Source organism: Engraulis encrasicolus, chromosome 15 (genome assembly GCF_034702125.1).
Source record: "Engraulis encrasicolus isolate BLACKSEA-1 chromosome 15, IST_EnEncr_1.0, whole genome shotgun sequence".
NCBI lineage: Eukaryota > Metazoa > Chordata > Actinopteri > Clupeiformes > Engraulidae > Engraulis > Engraulis encrasicolus.
The window spans coordinates 11,912,740-11,935,239 of NC_085871.1; the positions used below are offsets into that span (position 1 = coordinate 11,912,740).

Genomic DNA, 22,500 nt, shown 5'->3' on the forward strand with positions numbered 1-22,500 from the left:
TGGAGTAGCACATCCACCTTTTGGTGAACTTACTCTGAGGAAAGCATTAGTGCTCTGGTGCACTGTGTCTGACTCCATTCGGGGATGCTGAGGACAGTAAGGCCAGAGATTCTTTAAGTATATAGAGATATGCCAACACAATAGGTTTCTATGGGCACCTAACGTGACCAGGTTCCGGTCTGCCTAAAGGGGCGTGTCATAATGCTCCTAGCATTGAATAGAACAGTCCTTAGGTCTGCCTAGGTCTGCCTAAAGGGGGATTTCCCCCACTCCCCCTTGCAATAATAGAACCCAGAAACAATGGGCCAATGGAACCTCTCTCTCTCTACTCTCTCTGGTAAGGCCACTCAAAAGCCATTTCCTCCTTTCTCACCCCCCAAAAGGAGCATCCAAATCCAACACAACTGAGGGAAAGAAAGAGGCAGACATATAGATTTATATAAAAAAGTTGAAAACTTGTTCTGTATATTTGCTGTGAACTTTGTATCTGCTAACGATGTTAGCTATGATCAAGTCCTCGATTGTAAGTCGCTTTGGTTAAAAAAAGCCAAATTCAATGTAATGGTATGGAAAATATTCGGAAAATAAGTCGCATTTCCCTGCTTTGAGCTATTGATGTAATTAGTACTACTAACGGGCAGTCATGGGTAAGCGGTTAGGGCGTCAGACTTGTAGCCCAAACGCTGCCGGTTCAACTCCCGACCTGCCAGGTTGGTGGGGGGAGCAAATAACCAGTGCTCTACCCCATCCTCCTCCATGACTGAGGTACCCTGAGCATGAGACCGTCCCGCCGCACTGCTCCCTAGGGGCGCCATTGAGGGCTGCCACCTTGCATGGGTGAGGCATGAATGTAATTTCGTTGTGAGCAGTGGGCAGTGTTCAGTGGAGTGCTGTGTCACAATGACAATGGGAGTTGGACTTTCCCAATGGGCTTTCACTTCACTTTAATGCCTCATAAGGGCCAAAACATACCAAGGCGGAACGGAACGGTCTCCCCACAGCCAAAGCTAGCATGCTACTTTGCCATTCATTTGAATGAGACACCGCCGGTCGCCGGCGTGAAAAATACGCTCGAGTTCTATTTTCCAAATGCGGCGCGGAGCCGGCTCCCGCGCCGCTGACGCTCGACTACCGCCGGTTGGTGTGTAAGGACAGATATGTTTCAATGTATTTTCACCGACGCCGGTAAAAAACGCAGCCGTTCCGCGACGCTTTACCGCCCTAGTTTGTAAGACCCCTAATGTTTAGTGTTGTATAGCATTAAACTGGCCAGTCATGGATAAGCGGTCAGGGCGTCAGACTTGTAGCCCAAAGGTTGCCAGTTTGACTCACGATAACTGATCTCCTTACTATCAGGGAAGCGCTACTAGAGCATGCGTTGCCGCACAAGCAGACTGGGAATAATCTTCTTTCCACAAGCTATCAGACTCCTCAGCACACTGATGAAAACAACATGAACATTTCAAACCACATGAAACTACTGTACATGAACATAAACATTTCAAAGACACTGAAGAACATTCCATGAACATTTCTTTCACCATGCCTCCTGCACTTTAGCCTACCTTATATACTGCACGCCAGGACACAATCTTATGAGTGTGTGTGTGTGTGTGTGTGTGTGTGTGTGTGTGTGTGTGTGTGTGTGTGTGTGTGTGTGTGCGTGTGTTTATTGTCCATCATTATGTTTGTCTTGCACTTTGTCTTGCACACTCTGTGTGTGTGTATTTATTGTAGGACGTGTCTTGTATCAGCATCTTAGTTTTTCTACTGCACGTGTGTAGTTTCCACCGCACTGCTCCCTTGGGGCGCCATTGGGGACTGCTTGCCGCCTTTCTCCACAAGCATTCATCTGGCATGGTGATATGCTTACAGTAGCAATCTGAAGGCGTGGTTTCCTCAAAAGTCCTTGATTGTGATTGGAAATACCCTACCTGACATTTTTAAACACGTATTACTCTATACTCAAAGATTCATCAACACTGTTGAAATTGCAGAATTGATGTCAATGTGGAAGTGCATGCAAGCCACCATTGTTGTCTGAAACAACCATTGCGATAATGTCTTTTCTCCCTTTTCCACTATGTACTTCGACTAGGTTCCATTTCTGAAAACCTTGTAATCCTGATTGATCAGGACGCCTGGAAGCTGGACAAACATGCACAAGTAGCTCTCACATCTAAGCGGACAAACATGGATCTGGTGAGAGCCATGATTATATTAGTATTTCAGAGATTTGAAATGGAACTCTTGTCGTTTTTTTTTGTTTGCTTTTGTTCTGTATTTCAATGACTGTGGAATTGTCATGTAGCCTACAGCATGCATACTAAACATAGCTTGATCACATTTCAGGAAAATGCAGTAGGGGCCTAGTAGCACTGAATGATGGAATATAGCCTACCGGTAGGCTACACCTGGAGCGGGTTGCACCAGCTGGTGGTAAGTTCCAACGTAGGCTACGTTGAGCGTCAATTGTGCCTACGTTCAAGTTTTCAGACGACGAAAACAATAGGCTACAGGTTGCACCATGCAAATAGTTTCACTACAGTAAGTTAGAATTTAAATTCTACACCTCCGACCTACTAGGCGCAAGTTCCATCTTAGGTGACAAATCCAGTAAATGTCCGTTATTTACAGTAAAACACTTACGTTGAATGAGATAGCAGTCATGAAGATGGATAACCATTTTAAAACAGTGGGCCATAAAACAGGGATGATGATGATGCTCATCTCATCCCGGAATTGCCATTGTAAATCATTTCACCATGATCTTGGTTGGAAAAGGGTTGGCTATATTTTTGTTACCAAATTAGGCTAACCCCCCTTTTTACCGAAAGGAGAAGCACAATGAAAACGCAGATAGAGACTGCTGCAAATTGTGCAGTGTATTGAGATTTGCTAAGGCAATATAGCCAGCAAACTTGGCTTGAGAGACGGTTTGAATTTTTGTCTCAAAGTTTTGTTCCTCATGGTTGTTGTTGAACAACTTACCGAACAAGGAAGACATTCAGACACAAATTAGCTCAAGTGACAACTCTGTCCCAAGAGCTAGGAGGGCTATTTTGGAGATGCCTAAGCTAGCAGGTGGACTTGCACTTCCCAACTTTATGGTCTACTATTGGGCGGCCAATCTCTCTAAATTGCCTCATTGGATCACTGCATTTAGAACAGGACAGAACGCCACCTGGGTGACCATGGAAATTGAATCTTGTCCCTCATCTACACCACTATCCAGCCTTTGCAGTTCTTTTTCTAAGAAATCGAATTACTCTCCTTCCAATACTGTGACTAAGCACACTCTTAAAATATGGCGCCAATTTAGAAAGTATTATAATTTGAAGCACCCAAGTGGCTTTATGCCCATAACTCATAACGATATTTTCCCTGCTGCAAAAACAGACTCAGCTTTTCTTTCATGGTATGATAGTGGCATAGTGTTTTTCAAGGATTTATTTCATCGTAACACCTTCATTTCCTTTGAGACTTTACGCAAGAACTTTTCACTGCCTCAGGTCCATTTCTTCAGATATTTACAGGCACGCAGTTTTGCCAGAGAACATTATCCATTTCCTCATTTGCCTGACAATGATTTGCTTGACCAAATACTTGGGCGGGACCCTACTCAAAAGGGAATAATTTCTTTCATGTACAATATTATTTTAAATTCTGCTATGCCTTCAATTGAGAAGACAAGATGCACATGGGAACAGGACTTGGGTGTTCCAATCCCTGCGTCGACCTGGGAAGGTTGCCTGGATTGGATACACACTTCATCTTTATGCCTTAGACATAATCTGATTCAGTTCAAAATTCTTCACAGACTGCATTTCTCTAGGGAAAGGTTGGCCCACATTTACCCCAACACTGACCCACATTGTTTGAGATGTCATCAGGGCTTGGCCACTCTTGGACATATGTTCTGGTCATGTCCATCACTGACTAGTTTCTGGACTCAAATATTTGATGCCTTTACACATATGTGTGGCAGTCACATTCCATTAGACCCCGTCACTGCTGTATTTGGTGTTATAGGTGATCATGTTAAGATCTCTACATCCCAAACATACGCCATTGCATTTGGTTCACTTCTTGCAAGGAGACTCATCTTGCGACAATGGAAGTCTGCTAATTCTCCGTCTTTCCTTTGTTGGGTCAAAGAGGTTTTGGCTTCTTTACCTCTAGAAAAACTTAGATACTCAAGGGGTAGATCCTCTAGCAGGTTTCACAAAACGTGGAGCCCTTTCCTGGAGTTTGCAGAAAGTCTTTCTTTTGAGCGTCAGTGATGCCTACTAAAGACACTGGGCGTAGTACAGTTGCACTAATTAGAAATTGACACTCAAACAAATCCACATAATGTTGCAATGTTAAAATGCTCCTCAATGTAGCAGACCTTTTTGTGTTTTTTTGTTTGTTTTTTTTTGTTATCATTGTACTTTCTTTGTTATATTTCTGTTATCACTGTTTCCATGTATGTACTTTATTTATTAATGATCATTTTTGCATTATTATTACTTCAAATTGGATGCTGTATGTGTTATGTGTACCTCTGGGTGGGTGGGATTTGGGTTGCTGTTTGTAAAATTTTGAAAATCTATAAATAAAGTTACAAAAAAAAAAAAAATTTAGCTCAAGTGTCGAGAGCAAGACAAATAAAACAGGACCAACGCTGACATCAAGGAATTAATTAGCTATCTAGGCCTAATGCCTTGTTTACACCAAGAGCAACCTATGCTAAGGGAGCGACGTAAGTCATTATTTCTCTATGGAGGGCACGCGACCACAATCGTATCTCTTTCATTTCTTGAAGTATTCACGAAAAAAATAACATTAATTTTCGTGGTGCATTCACGTTATTGCCCGTTTTTCGTGGTTGGGCAACGAAACGCTGCCTATTCATTTGAATTGCCCGACTGCTGCCTAACGACCCACTAGTTTGACGCCCTTTCGGTACCGTCACATGGTAATCAAACATTTCAAACAAGCAATTTAGGGTTAGGGTTAGGTTTAGGGTTAAGGTTAGGGTTGAGGTTAGGGTTAGGGTTAGGTTTAGGGTTAATTAGGGTTAAGGTTAGGGTTAGGTTTAGATTTAGGGTTAAGGTTAGGTTTAGGTTTAGGGTCGTATGACACAAGGCGTAAGTACCGAAAGGGCGTCGAATTAGTGAGTCCCGAGTGTATCAGCAGTGTTCTGTCAGCACCCCCTCCCCGCCCCTGCAGACGCTTGGATAACCATAGCAGCAGTCGGGCAATTCAAATGAATAGGCAGCGTTTCGTTGCCCAACCACGAAAAACGGGCAATAACGTGAATGCACCACGAAAATTAAAGTTGTTTTTTTCGTGAATACTTCACGAAATGAAAGAGATAGGGCTCGCAACCAACGCGACCAGATGGAATGCAGCAGGAGTGAAGCAAACTGAGCGACCATTTAACGATAAAAAGTCAGCGAATATTATGGTAATGAGCTATGATGCGGTTCGGCGAAAATCAATTGGAATGTTCATAACTCCGAAGGTCCCAGGCTGTCAAGCCAGAGCCGTTATGTGATTAGCTAAATCAAACATGTCAATGTCAGGTTCAAAGTGAATACAACATATTCAAGGCGAGCGTAGGTCTTGGTGTGGACAAGGCATAATGCTGGCTGCAATTTTTAGCATAATGAAACAGCAACCCTGAAGCCAAATTGTTAGAAATTGTGAAACATAAACACAAACCTCTATAACTCCAGAATTGTGACGACTACTTTATTGAACAACTTTTCCGTCCGATTCATCCCATTTGTTCCTGTTAGCTATATATTTGCTTACTGCTGTGACAACTACAGATGTTAAGTCATAAGATTCATATAGCATAGGCTACAAACCAGCCATGGGCTGCAATTTATTATAATATTGATATCAGAGGATTGATATTAGAGGATAAATTATATTGGACTGTTTCGTTGCCCTCTCATTTGGGTTCTGTTAACCATGAACAAATAAATGGCAGCAGCTGTCCTTGGTGCTAACAGCGTCTTCCCTCAAACCATTTCGTAGCCTAGGCCTACTTCCAGTTTACATTATTGGCTATCAATGATTGGCTTGGAAGTATCTAAACATCATTAAATGTGACACTAGTACACTTTACACAAGTTATGTGGTGCAACCAACATTTAGGACACATTTAGTTTGAAACTATTTCTACGTCGAGCGTGAGAGTTCAGATGGACTTTACGCTCTAACTTGCGTTCTAACTTACGATCATTTGGTGCAAGCCATTGATGGTTACACCTGACGAAAATTAGAGGAAGATCATGTAAGTCAAAACGTTAATTTAACCACTTTTCTGGGAGCTAAATGGCTGTACATCTCTCTCGCTCTCTCTCTCTCTCTCTCTCACTGTCACTCTCTCACGCGCACACACACACACACACACTCTTTCTCTCACCGTCCATTCCCTTTTTTCTTCTTTTCCTTCTTCTTCATCATGTTTTGCCTCTCTCTTCTTCATTTCCATCCCATCTCCTTTTATCACCATCCAGCCCCTGTCTATCCCTAATCTATTTACACTCCCTTCTCTTGGAAAAAAAAACATAAGCGTCCATTAAAGCAGGTGACATGGAAGAAAGGGTTTAAATAATCCTCCGAGGGCCTTATTACCTCCCGGCGACCAGTCTCACCTGCTCCTCCTCCTCCTGCTCCTCCTCCTAGCTGCCTCCTGCTTCCTTGTTTACCCACTCTGCTCTCTGCTCTGCCGGAGGCTCAGCTGAGCCCCTGCCAAGTCCATGATGAAATCATGCAGCGTTCTTACCTGTCACAGCCTCCTGATGTGAGAGAATGAGATTCAATTCAATTCATTATATTTCAATTCATATATATATATATATATATATATATAAATCTAGTGCCTCAGATATATATATATATATATATATATATATATATATATATATATATATATATATATATATATATATATATATATATTGTATATATATATATATAGGCACATGTGGAGCAGGGTACTTCAAGTGTCTATAAGGAGGGGTAGGGATGTGAGAGAATGAGACTCAATTCAATTCATTATATTTCAATTCATATATATATATGAATCTAGTGCCTCAGATATATATATATATATGTATATATATATATATATATATATATATATATATATATATATATATATATATATATATATATATATAGGCACATGTGGAGCAGGGTACTTCAAGTGTGTAAGGAGGGGTAGGGATAGGGCCAGGGCAGCCGACACGGGGGGGACAAAGGGGTATGTTGTCCCGGGCAGAATCTAATCCCAATTACATAGCACGTATATTAAAGGGGGGGCCTTTCAGATGCCTTTGTCCTGGCTTTGTCCAAAGCTGTCAGCGGCCCTGGATAGGGCTGCTGACTCACGCATCACAGCATCTGCCCATGGTATAGGTACCTACAGATATACTGGACTGTACATGTACAGTATCGGTGTAAATTTAGGTATTGTATTTTGATGCCACACTGTGTTTCACCCGCTTAAATTCTTGGCTACCATGCATGCATGGCATGACTGAGCTGTTTCCTCTAGGTGGGGACTTGGGCTCGCAGGGAAGGTGACAGGGTGATGATAAACAGGTCAGTTGTCCCGGGCCCAGGAACAGAGGGAGCCCGAATTAACTCCTTATGGCATGTAATGGGTGAATAAGTTGCCCTCTCACATGACTTTGTCCTGGGCCCAGCCAAAGCTGCTGGCGGTCCTGGACTTAGGGAGCTCTGTATAAGGAGAGGGGCAGGGACTGGCCTCTTGGCAGCAGTGTGGGGTTAGATGTCTTCCTCAAGGGCATCTCAGTCATGGATGAGAGTGCAGGTCTACTGTATACTGCAGCCTCTTCAGTCCCCCACTCACATGCTACTTCCAGAGACATGATTCTGCACTATGAATTATTTGCAGAGGTGTCAAAAGTAAAAATAAAAGTAAAAAAAAAACCCCACAGTTTCCTTCCAACTATCCAGTAGGTAAATAATCTGAGTAACCAGTAGACCTGTGTACTTGTCGATCAGCTGACTCTGATTGGATTAAGTATGTGGTGGGTGGTTAGGTTTGTAGTGTTTTTCAGCAACAACACAGTCTTTCTCATTAGGCACAATGGCGCAGAGGTGGAACGTAACTAAGTATGTTTACCTCGTTACTGTATACCTAAGTAGTTTCTTCTGGAATTTGTACTTACTTGAGTAAAAATAAGAATGCAGACTTTCACTTTTACTCAATTGCATTTTTTGACAATTACTTGTACTTTCTACTCCTTACATTTCTAGAGGAAGACTTAGTTACTAGTTACATTTATCCTAGGTTTTCCTGTTGTGTTTCGTGGATATTTGAGTAGCCTCAGCTGCGGGCAGGGAGGCGGGACCAAGCCCCTCTTCCAAACTGACACCCAGACAGAAAAGATAGCCTACTTTAAAAAACATTAACAGGACTCCATTTAAGAGTTAGTACTTAGGACTTTTACTTAAAGGGACACTGTGCAGGAAATGGTCAAGAAAGGTACTGCAACTATGCTGCTCATTGAAACTGGGCTGCCTATTGCCAAATTTGATATTTACATGAAAGTTTACGAAGTAATTAACAAATATTTTCTAGTATGGTCCAAGTAGAGTCATTTTTGCTGCTAAAAATGGCTATTTTTGGAAATTCAAAATGGCGGACCATGGAGAAGATCCCCCTTTTCATGTATGAAAAGTGCAATTTTTCCAGATATAATGAATACCTAGAATTTGATGCTGGTGGTAAGTATTCATGAAAAAGGTGACATTATTGAATGGGCAGCATGAATTCTGGAAATAAACAACTAAAAATCTCACACAGTGTCCCTTTAAGTACATTTTTGGTGTGCAACTTTTACTTTCACTTGAGTATTTTTTTCGCAGGGTACTTCTACTTTTACTTAAGTACACAATTTCAGTACTTCTTCCACCTCTGCAATGGAGTAAATGGTGTAAGAGCTATGTAATATCATGTGCTAGTGTTGTACTTACATCATGAATTCACTTTTCTAATTTTTTTATTCTATTCTATTCTGGTCTGTTCTACTCTATTATATATAAACAGATGTTATTGATGAATGAGTTAAGCTGAAGTGGTGGGTTTCATAAAGACGTGATAGGTCATAACCCTCTTGTTGTGTCAACAAAACTCACCACGAAAAACATGGTCACACACTCTAATGTGTTGTTGAAACAACTTTATCTTTGGTTATGGCATGCTTTTGCTGTACGATTGTTTCGATAAGTGTTAATCTCAATGAGTGTCAATGTCACAAAAATGTAATTCCATCCAGTGTCGCATTGTAACTCATTGCAACAGGGTGCTATGTGGCTGGGGCATGAGACATCATTTCCACTCCTGGATAGGCCATCGCAAAGTCCAGACCATAACCCCATTCAGAATCTTTATTATGTGCTGGAGAAGACCTCAAGCACCGTTCAGATGCCATCATCAATACAAGATCTTGGTGAAAAGTAAATGCAACATTGAATGGACATAAATCTCAACCCACTCTCCCTTCACTGTCAGCCTCTAGCCAGCCAGGCCACTGACAACGCTCCCCCCCTCATCCCCACCACCATATCTGCGACTGAACATTCCACCTGCACTACTACATCTGTGACTGAACTTTCAACCTGCACTAACTCAAAACATACACATGCACACACACACACACACACACACACACACACACACACACACACACACACACACACACACACACACACACACACACACACACACACACACACACACACACACACACACACAACACAAGCACACTGCACTTTCTGCACTAAACCCAAACATACACACACTGACACACAACTCATACTCACACACATACACACACACACACACACAGATACACAGGTACACACACACAGACGCACACCACACTTTATACCTGCACTAAACACACACACACACACACACACACACACACACACACACACACACACACACACACACACACACACACACACACACGCACACAAAACACATACAAACACACACACACACACACACACACACACATACTGCTGCTGGTGTATTTAATAAACCTTTTTAATTATTTATTTTCTTCAAATGCTACTATTACTATGTCAGAACGCTATAAAGGACTTTTAGAAAAAGCACAACAAAATACCTCCTCTTAATGTATGTTCTCTACAAGTCTTCTGTTGTCCAGTCTTGCACTTTAAATGTCTGTATGAGCAATGTCTACGTCCATACTGTCTATGTCCATGTATGAGTACTGTCTATGTCTATACTGTCTATGTCCCTACCTAGATTAGTCTATGTCTGCATGGGAGAGCAAGAAACGCAATTTCAAATTCTTTGTATGACCAGTGCATGTAAAGAAATTGACAATAAACTTGACTTGACTTGACTTGACTTGACTTGACTTGATCTTAAGACATTGCAAACACTTATCGAAACAATGGCTAAGCAAATGTACAATACAATATCTTTTATTTGTCATTGTGACAAGCACAACGAAATTGTGCATTCCTTGTTGAAGCAAAAATAAATAAAAATAAAAATAAAATAAAATAAATTTAAATGAAAAATAAAATTGGAATAAAAAGAATGGTATGTATATAAAAACTATGCTTTTGAAGCAAAATTCAGTTCTGTGATGGCCGCTGCATAGAAACTGTTTTTCAGTCTGGTGTCCCTGTCTTCATGGACCTGAATCTCCTGCCTGATGGCCGCAATTCAAACAGACTGTGACCTGGGTGGGATGTGTCGCTCAGAATGTGTCACAATCAAAGCCAAATGTGTTCCCACAACATATTAGACTGTGGAACTTTTTTTTCGGTGGCCACTCTTTCTTTCCCGGGCAATGTATAATTTGGCACGACACAGCCTCATACCTCCAGGGCCGGTTCTAGTCAATGTGGTGTCCTAGGCGAGCACCAATCTTTCCAACTTGACATTGGCATCTGTAAACATACTGTCATACACCTGATTGAGGACAGCTGATCTAGTACCATGTATATATGTACTGAGTGCCCATTAAAAATCATTGTCAATGTAAAGCTTCATGCTTAATTTTGCTTAATATTGTAATTCTGTGGGCCGTGGTGCCCCCCAAGACATTTGGTGCCCTAGGTGACCGCCTAGTATGCCTACACCTAGCGCCGGCCCTGCATACCTCCCTCCTTAGGCAAACAGAAACCGAACGAGCAGTTCCAAAACAGTAAGCACAGGAGTCTGTGGAGATGGAGCCAGTGCAGGCTTCCACGCACCCCCTACATAAAAAGACACACTCCCCAGAAACTGTTAGAGTTGCGCAAAGTGTCTTCTGACCTAAATTTAGGATGCTCAGTTGAGATACATAGCAGATGCTCCACCACTGTGACCTAGTACAAGTTTCAGGCTAGGCGACACAGGGCTGCGTGTCTGTGTGTGTGTGTGTGTGTGTGTGTGTGTGTGTGTGTGTGTGTGTGTGTGTGTGTGTGTGTGTGTGTGTGTGTGTGTGTGTGTGTGTGTGTGTGTGTGTGTGTGTGTGTGTGTGTGCGTGCATGTGTGCGTGTGCGCGCGAGTACATTGCAGGTTTGAAGACCTCACACTGACAGTCTTTATGAGATATTATTTTGAGCACTTGGTGTGAGGTTAAGTGGTCTGAAAGGTGAAAGGTCTTTAAAGGACCTGATGGTTTGATTTTTTTTTAAGCGGAGAAATTTCTGTTGAAAAGAAACAAAGTGAGACATGAATTTAATCAAGTAAATGTCTAGTGTTTGGTGACCCAAATCCTAATCCTTGCTGGACTTCAGTACTGTGGTTTGTCTTAATGCACAGACCGTTCACCTCTGTTTACCTTAGTTTCGATTTACCTCAGATTACCTTAGCCTAGCATTCTCTTACGGTTGGCACCGAAGAGAAATGCATGCAGCTGTTTGAAGCTCCAGTAAAATGTTGCAAAGTCAGGTCTCTTGTGCATGCTCTTCCTTAGTCATACTCACAGAGAGGAGACTTCCGCTAAGAGTGATGAATAAGTAAGGACATTTGGGCTTTATGGAGATTACAGTGTAGCAATACCAATGCTATGGCTTCCAAATAATTCACTTGATTAACTTAGTTTAGCTAATCTACGCTAATCAGGTACGACTGATCCAGCTAATTGTCAGGCAACAGCATCACCAGTATAAATGTAATTTACATGCCATGCTGTTATGTCATTAGATTTGTTACATTTGTCATTTGTACTCAGTTCTACTCTACATAAGAATAGACAAAGGGGAAATGTTTCCGCCAAAAAAGTATATGACAAGGTCTAGGTCTAAATTACTTCTTAGATGTGCAAGTAATCTGCATGCAGTCCATACGGTTTAACATGACGGGTTAATGGCTTTATCCACATAATACAGTTCCCAGGGCATCATGGTACTCTCAATGGCCGGAGAAAAACAGCGTAAGCCTGCTGAACTCTTTTTCTGAACATAATTAAATATAAACGAGGCAAAGAGTGAGAGCGTTCGGGATTGCGTGCTTGGAGGAGGCTGCATGGGGATTGTACAACCGTGAGGTGGACAGGGTCAGTTCAGATCAGTTCATTCCTCGTGGGAGGAAAGAAAAGGGAACAGTGTTGTTGTTTTTTCAAGGACGCAAATTCTGCACCATGCTATGAGGATTGCTGAAGGTTAAGGTGTCCGCAGCGTCAAGGCATACACAAATGCCAGCCACGGACCGTAGGAGACAAAAATGAAGCCTGTACTATTCTACTCTGCCTGATGAAGCCCGTATTATGCAAATCATGTGTCATCTCTTTCCTCATGCTGTTTCATCCCGTCTGTTCGGATTCGCCTTTTTCGCAGAGACGTCAAACAAGAGAGACGTGTTTTTTGTTTTTTTTTGTTTGAGGGCTTTTTATACCTTTTATATTTAACAGGACAGTGGGGGAGAGACAGAAAATGAGTGGGGAAAGAGAGACGGGGAAGGATTGGCAAATGACCCGGTCCGAAATTGAACCCGGGTCGCCAGTGTGGTAACCCAGTGCCCTACCTGGTAGGCCACGGCCGTTCCCAAGTTCTGTTTTGAAGTGAAGCAGGATGATTTCCGGTCTCAGGCAGAAGTCTATAGAAAACAGTGACAGTTTATTATTATTATCCCACCGGATGCATTGAATCAAAGGTGTCTGACGTCACGAAAAAAACGTTGAGGTCTTAAAACAAGACAGGACCAACTAAAAAGTAGAGATGCACAGGATCCAAGATCCGGTTCCGGATCCGGCAGGATAATAGGGTTTTTCACAGGATCCGGATCCGGCAGGATCTGAAGCAGTGGATTCGGTATCCGGCAGTTACCTAAAAATCAGGATCTGCTGCATCTCTAGCCTAGGTTTTTCAGTCAGTCTTTCACAACCCCAGTTGCTGCATGGAGTGAAATAAAAGCCCTTTGGAAGCGGCCAGTGCAGGCAGTGTGGCAGTAAGCCGATGGGTCTAAAAAATTGTTTGAGCCAACGTAATAAAAAGGGCCCACATGTGCGAGTAGGCTATGTGTTTCAACCCTTTCTTAAAGGATTTATCCGGAGTTGGAACAAGTTTGCCTGATTTTTGCATGTTTGGGATGAAATACAGTCACTCTAGAGCAAAATCAAGGCAAAAGGATGCGTTTTGAGAAAGTTTGATAATATCACGTCAGCCTCGTTAGCCATATCAGCTATGCAATATGAAAGATGCGGGCATCGTTTTTCGGCGGTTACACACATTTCAAAAACACAACATTTTAAAGTCTTGCACAGCTCAAAACAACGTCACAGTGCGTCGCACCATCAGCTATGATTATTTCCATAGCGAGTAACCACAGCTGATGGTGCGACGCACTCGGCAATCTACTTGGTGGACTTTAGTGTCAAATAGTTGTCTTGACCGTAATTTAGATATTCTCAAGGTAGTAGCTTCACAAAACACATTCTGCAGACCTTTCAAGAATACATGAAGGACTTTGGACACTTTGGTTTATGTGTGGATACCCTCAACATATTACGAGGTAAGTGTGACGTTGTTTTGAGCTGTGCAAGACTTTAAAATGTTGTGTTTTTGAAATGTGTGTAACCGCCGAAAAACGATGCCCGCATCTTTCATATTGCATAGCTGATATGGCTAACGAGGCTAACGTGATATTATCAAACTTTCTCAAAACGCATCCTTTTGCCTTGATTTTGCTTTAGAGTGACTGTATTTCATCCCAAACATGCAAAAATCAGGCAAACTTGTTCCAACTCCGGATAAATCCTGTAAGATCCGGTATCCGGTTCAGGATCCGGCAGGATCTTAAGCAGTGGATCCGGTATCCGGCAGGATCCTAAAAATCAGGATCCGGTGCATCTCTACTAAAAAGGCCAACTACAGCAGAAATCCAAGAGAAGAACAGGCAGAATACTGAAAGTAATGTCACAGTACAGTAAACCCTGTCTTTCATCTTTCTTATGTCACCATGCTGTGCAACGTCCTGTATCTTGGGAAAAAATACTAAAAATAAAAGCCTTCAAAATAGATACCCGTGTTCCTGAGAGAATGAAGACACAGCAGGGCCCCTGCTTTTTTGTGAGGGAGTGCGTGCATCAAACCCCCATTCAAACTTCTAAAGGGAGTGCGTGCATCAAACCCCCATTCAAACTTCTAAAGGGAGTGCGTGCATCAAACCCCCATTCAAAATTCTTAAACTGCTGCAGTCAGCAAAGTGTTCCCTCACTCTATTCCCCCTTGTGTACACCCCACCCCTCGCTTTCTATGCCCTGCACATCCGCTACAAACTGAACAAATGTCGGGGCAGCCGTGGTCATGACTAAGGAGATGGGCTTTAGATCAGAAGGTTGCAGGTTCGAATCCCACCTTGTCACTCACCCACCTCACTCCATGGCTTAAGTGCCCTTGAGCAAGGCATCTTGCCCTTGAGCAAGGCATCAGCTCGACACTGCTCCAGGGCATACCTGTCAAGTTTGAGCTCCCAAAATCGGGGAAAATTCCCATATTCTAAGCCAAAATCCGGGAAATTTTATAAAGGCCAAATTTTGATAGTCAACGGAATGACAGAGACAGATCGGACGGTGCGTTCTGGGCCTACTCTGCTTTTCACAACAGAGTGCGTGAAAAGACAGATCCTGTCTAAAATCCCTCAGCACACGTTTTACAGCATGGAGAAACAATGCAATGAAAACAAAACAATGAAATGAGCGCAATGAGTTTCTTCTTGTTGTTTTGTCGCACAAGTTGTCTGTTCGTGCAAAATTTCGTGCTGGAAGGCTACAGGTTGTGATTAGGTGAATCGCATGATTCGCTGTTCCGAGGCTGTTTTATGCGTTGCATGAACTGACGGTTTCTGAGGAAAAGAGTGGGCGCACAAGCGCTACGGAGCTCGAGGTTGACAGCTCGTATTTTCAAGGAACTTCAATTCTTGGTGGTATCTGGCATAGACTACCGTCTTCTGGCAGGTAGCTTGATAAGAAAGACCCTCTCTCTCTTCAAGAGGGCGTGTGGCTCGTCGGACAGGGCCGTGGGTAGCCTATAAATAGCCTACTGGACCGACAGTGTTTTTTGATCATGTGAAAAATCCGGGATATTTCCGGGAAAAAATTTAAATCGGGAAGAAATCGGGAAATGAGTCAAAATTAGGGAGTTTCCCGGGAAATTAGGGATGGTTGACAGGTATGCTCCAGGGACTGTAACCAATACCCTGTAAAATAACAAGAAGTCGCTTTGGATAGAAGCGTCAGCTAAGTGAAATGTAATTCAATTTACGCTATTGCGAATATTACAATTTTAAATGGGATATTGGTAGTATTTTGTTTATGCATGAGTCATTTTAGATAGTGGTATTCATGGAATATTCCAGTATATAGGGCAGTCATGGGTAAGCGGTTAAGGTGTCAGACTTGTAGCCCAAAGGTTGCCGGTTCGACTCCCGATCCGCCAGGTTGGTGGGGGGAATAATCAACCAGTACTCTCCCCCATCCTCCTCCATGACTGAGGTACCCTGAGCATGGTACCGTCCTGCCGCACTGCTCCCTAGGGGCGCCATTGAGGGCTGCCCCCTTGCACGGGTGAGGCATAAATACAATTTTGTTGTGCACAGTGTGCAGTGTTCACTTCTGTGCTGTGGAGTGCTGTGTCACAATGGGAGTTGGAGCTTCCCAATGGGCTTTCACTACAGGTCAACGCTCTTCCACACATATGAACAGAATATTCCAGAACTTATTACCTCGTCCAAGGAAGTTGTGTTTTCGATCGCGTCGGTTTGTTTCTTTGTCTGTTTGTCTGTCACCAGGATAACTCAAAAAGTTATGAACGGATTTTGATTAAATTGTAGAGTTGTTGGAAATGACAAAAGGAACAAGTGATTAAATTTTGGAGGTGATCCGGATCACGATCCAGACCCAGGAATTTTTTTAAAGATTCTTCATCATTGCAGGATAGCGCGACTTTTGACAATGCAGTTTCTAATTCCACAAAAACAAGGCAGAAACATTTGAAAAAAAAAATTAGGGTGTAACATAGTGAAATGTTCTATCAAACAGCTTTCTTGGCGGAGGTTTGCACTCTCTGAGTGCATTTCTAGTTTTAAATTAAATACTGGCAATGTTCCGTTTAGAGAATGCGCCCTGCATGTACAAGTACCTGCAGTCATTGACCCAAACCTAACCAACTGACTATACTGTAAGTACGTGCGAGTTTGCCTGTATCGATCCTCCTTTTTAGCCACGTTCTCACAAACATCGGCCCCACGGGAGCAGAGATGTCAATACAGACGCCGAGCGTGGTGAAAGCTGCTCACACTGTCTCTTTGGCGGCTCTTCTGAAGAAGGGGAAGAGGCCTCATTTCCACCACCACCCCATCACCCCACCCCACCACCCTTGGCCCCTGATCACAGTAAATGAGGGTCAGGGCCCCCCTGAGCAGGTTTGGTTCCCATGGGTCCACCACCACCACCAACAACCAACAACCAGCCAACCAGCCAACCATGCGACAGGAGCAAAGTAGGTGGCCACATAATATGTGGGTGGGGGTGCGGGAGGGCAGCAGCAGCGGCGGAACTCGGGAAAGATCACAGGAGGTGTCTGTTGCTGACTCGGCACCCCCATGTCCTCTCCCCCTCCACCCCTCACTCATCAACATCCACCCCCAAACCCTCTCCCATGTCCTCTTCCCCTGCAACCCCAACCAACAGCCCCCCACCTCTCCCTTCTTCCTATTTCTCCCCTGCCAAACCAAACCCCACCAACAACTACACCACCCAACCCCAACCTCATCCCCACCCCCCCACCCCCACCAAAAAACCAACCCACCCCCACTTTCCGTGTCTCCTTCTTCCCACCCCAACCAAACACAACAACCACCCACCCCCCACCGCAACAACACACACCCATACACACCTTCCTATGCGCCCCTCCCGCACCCCACCAACAACTACCCCCACCCAACCACCACCACACCTTCCAATGCCATCATCAACCGCCCCCACCCCCTTCCTCCTCCCATTTTCCCCTGCCAGGAGCACCCCCCCCCCCCCGCCCCCCCTCACTGTCCCCCTTCCTCTCCTGGCCCGGCCTGCCTGGCCCTGTACAGGGCAACCTAACACCGGCCAGGCCGCCTAGACCTATCCCAGGAATGTAAGGCATTCTGTGATACATTCGCTCACCGCTTCGCACGTTCTCACCCCCACGGGGCGCAAAACCGTGCCACCGGCTTTGAGCGCAGCGGGGTCGAGAGACTGTGTATCGGTGTGTGTGTGTATGTTGGGATGTGTGTGTGTCGGTCTATGTCGATGTGTGTGTGTGTGTGTTTGTGTGTGTGTTTATGTATGTGTGTGTGTTTGTGTATGTGTTTGTGGGTATGTGTGCCCATGTGTGTATGTTGGTTTGTGACCACCTCGCTTCCTCCTATCCACTCCTGAGTGATTTAAAGTGCCCAGGCGAGGCAGACGGAAGTTGCGGAGGCACGGAGGGGACGAGGTATGGGTGTATGTGGAGGGGACGAGGTATGGGTGTGTGTGGAGGGGACGAGGTATGGGTGTGTGTGTGTGTGGGGGGGGGGGGGTGTCTATCAAGGTAATTTGCCTGACGAAAGGGACTCTTAGGGCTGTGGAAGTGGCACACCACACCACACACACCACACCCCAGTCAGAGGGGTGTGAGTCATCCAAGATACTGATTTTGTCCTCGTGCCAGTTGAGTGATGCAGCAGCAGCAGTAGCAGCAGCAGAAACGCCAGCAGACAACAGTAGGAACAACAGACTTTAATACACACACACACACACACACACACACACACACACACACACACACACACACACACACACACACACACACACACACACACACACACACACACACACACACACACACAGCTTATATGAACGTACACAGTTACTGATGCTGCACACACAAACACACGCACGCACGCACACACACACACACACACACACACACACACACACACACACACACACACACACACACACACACACACATACTGTTTATATGCATGCACGCAGTTAAGGATGCTGCACACATACACACATCCATACACACACACACACACACACACACACACACACACACACACACACACACACACACACACACACATACACACATACACACACACACACACACACACACACACACACACACACACACACACACACACTTAAGTGTGTCACTAGCCCAGTTCTGGCCCCAGAGTGAGTGTGGTCTGTACTGCAGTGCTGTATCTCGCATCACTGGAGTCATTAGTTCACTATGATCATACACACTCATACACTGGCCTTTGCACACACACACACACACACACACACACGCACGCACACACACGCACGCACGCACGCACGCACACACACACACACACACACACACACACACACACACACACACACACACACACACACACACACACACACACACACACACACTTACAAAGACATACCCCCACCACATTACACTAAAACCCCCATTACACTGGCTCGTTTCTGGCCCGGAGTACGTGTGGTGTGGTGTGTTGTGGTGCAACATCTCACATCACTAGAATCACTGAGTGCATGTACGGCGTGCATATTATTCACTCACACCCATGCACTCACTTATCATCATCCATGAAAAATTCATTTCAAAGACTCAATGCAATGCCAGGGCAGTATTTACACTGCTGAGGCGTGGGTCAGCAACCAGCCTAATGACCCCATGAGAGCGTTCAGAGTCTTGTCAGGATGGACTCAGTGGAGCATTGCTCAGTTTGACAGCCTGGCTGGGACTGTAGGGTTGGCTAAGTAAGAAAGCCCAACAGGGGCTCTCCAACTCCCATGGTCATTGTGACACAACACTCCACAGCGCACGCACAATTGCATTTATGCCTCCAATTGCATTTATGCCCCCAACGGAGCCGTGCGCCGGGACGGTACCATGTTCAGGGTACCTCAGTCATGGAGGTCCTGGCAGGTCGGGTGTCGAACTGGCAACCTTTGAGCTACAAGTCTGACGCCCTAACCGCTTACCCATGACTGCCCCTCCAAGAAGGACGAGTATACAGTTTTGTTAAATATATTTTTAACAGTAAGAGCCACCGATTTTGTAACCTACCATGCTCTCTTGACTGCACCATGATTGCTTCTCGATGGGAACGTCCAGCTCGAAACACCTTGCAAGCAGAGGCGACTCTTGGATTAGCGTAGTGTTTCTCAACGGGGGCAACACAGTCCCCCAGGGGGCGTTGAGGAGCCTTAGGGTGGGCATTGAGAAGGATGCAGCTAAGATGGGGTGGGCTTAGTTCCCATTGGGGGACATTGGTCTACTTAATTTGTCAACACTAAGGGGGCGTTGGCAGGATTATGAAGAGGTCAAGGGGGAGTGGGAGGTTTATAATGGGGTCAAGGGGCTTTTGTTCAAAAAAGGTTGAGAGAACCATTGGTTTAGCGAAACGTCAAAGGAGAGAATGTTTGAACGAAATTTGCCACTACTGTAGCAAAGTGTGAATTGTTATTCACCATACAGGGGCTTGGGGGTCCCAAGCAGCTGCCTGCCTAGCCTGGTGACAAGATGCGCCTCTGCTTGAAAGTGTCATGGAAGTTGTATGGTATGGGCATGGATCGAACGGGAAAACATACAGTAAGTCACTGTGCAATATATCAAATTTATATTGTGATATCAATATTGCTGTTAAACAATATCAAATTTCATAATATCGAGAAACAATATTTTTGTCATTTGTCTATACTGCCAAAAGGTAGGCTTAGGTTACACTAAGCATAATACATTCCCCTGCACTTGAGCCATTGCAAGCAGCACAGAACAGACTTGCTACCCAACACTCATGCAGAACACCACTGTGTGTTTCTCTTAGGCTCTCCACTCACTCTGCTGAAGAGAGGGAAGATTGTGAATTGTTTAGCACAACTTTTTGTCTTTGAAATAAATAATTGTGATACCAATATTGACTGAAATAATCACAATATTGATTTTTGTAATAATCGAGCAGCCCTAGTAAGTGGCTCATGCTGTGTTGCTGATATGGCTTGGAATTTTATCCATTGTAATATCAGACATACAGTATCTCAGGTCATTCCCATTTTTCTAGATGTGACCAAAATTCTTGTTCTCCGGATAAGCTATTTTGTTTCACAGTTTTTTTTATCAGTGGGCAGTGAGACTGGTTGCGTTTTAGTTCAGCAGCAAGTACAGTACAGTAATCATTTTTTTTTTTTTTTAGTCTAGAGGAGCGTCAGGTCTTTTTTTGCCAGTGTTGCCCTCTGGTGTTCAAAGTGGGGACAAGCGCTCTCCTCCTCCAGCCGGGCAAATAAGTGATTCACTGCATTGCAGCATTGGGACAACACAGTGCGCAGTTTGGCACAGCCTCAGCATGATCATGCATATAGTCCAAAAATAACCCCCCCCCTTCCATCTTAAACAGATTATGATCAATTCGGGCTTAAACTCAAAAGCTGCCGATTCCTCACATCTGTGAGTCAGGTCCCCATGGAGATGAGGCAGGGTTTTTTTTGTTTTGTTTTAAAACTCTTGTGCCATGTGTTTCTGGGATGGAGGTGTGGGGCAGCAGAACACACCCCAAAATCTGGTTAACTGGGAACCTCTGCATTGCAGGCAGTGCCGGTGGGTGAATCACTGACTAACTCGGCAGTGTTCGTGCCTGAGAAAGACACGCCGAGTTCCTTTGCCCTGAATAGTGCACGCAACACCCCTGGCACGGATTTCACGACCACAGCTGGCACCACCTGATGGCCCCGTTAAAAGCATTAAAAGGAAACAGTGTGATAGACAACTTAAACATATTAATTATGCCCATGAAAATATCAATGTGGACACATTTGCCCCTCTGAGGTTCCCCAACGGAATCAGAGAGAAAATAAATAAATGAGACAATGAGGAACATAAGAATAGGGATGATTTTGACCTAAATTTAATCTAGAAAAAAAAACAGTTTGGTGGTGCGGGGTAGTCTGTTTGAAACATAGGAGGTTCATTAGTAGGGCCAGTGACGTGTAGGTGTTAGGCAAGTGCGTACACTGTGACCCTCCCCTACTTGTCTGGGTGTCGCGGGGGTGAAGAGCAGCGTGTCAGGGTGAAGGAGCTGTTTAAGGACCGGGGCAGGGGAAGTAGCACTAGCAGAGGCAGGGGCGGAAGCAGAGGGGAGTGGGGTAGAGTGGAGGCGGCAGCAGAGAAGAGAAGAGAAGAGAAGAGAAGAGAAGAGAAGAGAAGAGAAGAGAAGAGAAGAGAAGAGAAGAGAAGAGAAGAGGAGAGGAGAGAAGAGAAGAGAAGAGAAGAGAAGAGAAGAGAAGAGGAGAGAAGAGAAGAGAAGAGAAGAGAAGAGAAGAGAAGAGAGGAGTGGAGTGGAGTGGGGCAGGGTAGAGGTGGCAGCAGAGGAAAGGATAGGAGGGAAGAGGAGAGGAGGGAGGAGAAGAGAAGAGCGGAGAGGAGAAGAGAGGACAGGAGTGGAGGAGAGGATGGAGGGAAGAGGAGAGGAAAAGTAAGGAGAGAAGATAGGGAAGAGGAGAGGAAAAGAAAGGAGAGGACAGGAGAGGAGAGGAAAAGAAAGGAGAGGAGAGGAGAGGAGAGGAGAGGAGAGAGGAGAGGAGTCAGTGGTGCCATTGGTGCAGTGGGCGCAGCGTGGTGCAGGGTGGAGTGGGGAAGGGCAGAGGTGGCAGCAGAGCAACTGTAGCGGTGTAGCGGGGTAGGGCACTGGCACTGGCACTGGCAGTAGCAGTAGCAGTAGCAGTAGCAGCAGCAGCCTGCTCCTTCTGGTTGAGGTGCCCCTGGAGACCCTGTTGAATATGTGGAGCACATACTCATTCACACCAGCGAACACGCACTCACACACACACACACACACACACACACACACACACACACACACACACACACACACACACACACACACACACACACACACACACACACACACACACACACACACACACACACACACACACACACACACACAATAGCATGCATGCACACAGCATGCAA

At 44.7% G+C, this 22,500-nt stretch overlaps 1 long non-coding RNA gene across 1 annotated transcript in view; it reads right to left on the bottom strand.

Annotated features, from left to right (window-relative positions):
- The window catches only part of LOC134464454 (uncharacterized), a 22,606-nt gene extending 2,881 nt beyond the window's left edge, over positions 1-19,725 (bottom strand). Inside the window, exons 1-2 of the long non-coding RNA XR_010037902.1 lie at positions 19,600-19,725; positions 13,028-13,099 (exon numbers count right to left, since the gene is read on the bottom strand). This is a non-coding gene — a long non-coding RNA (uncharacterized LOC134464454). The remainder of the gene's footprint in view (positions 1-13,027; positions 13,100-19,599) is intronic.
- Between the last annotated feature and the right edge of the window lie 2,775 nt (positions 19,726-22,500).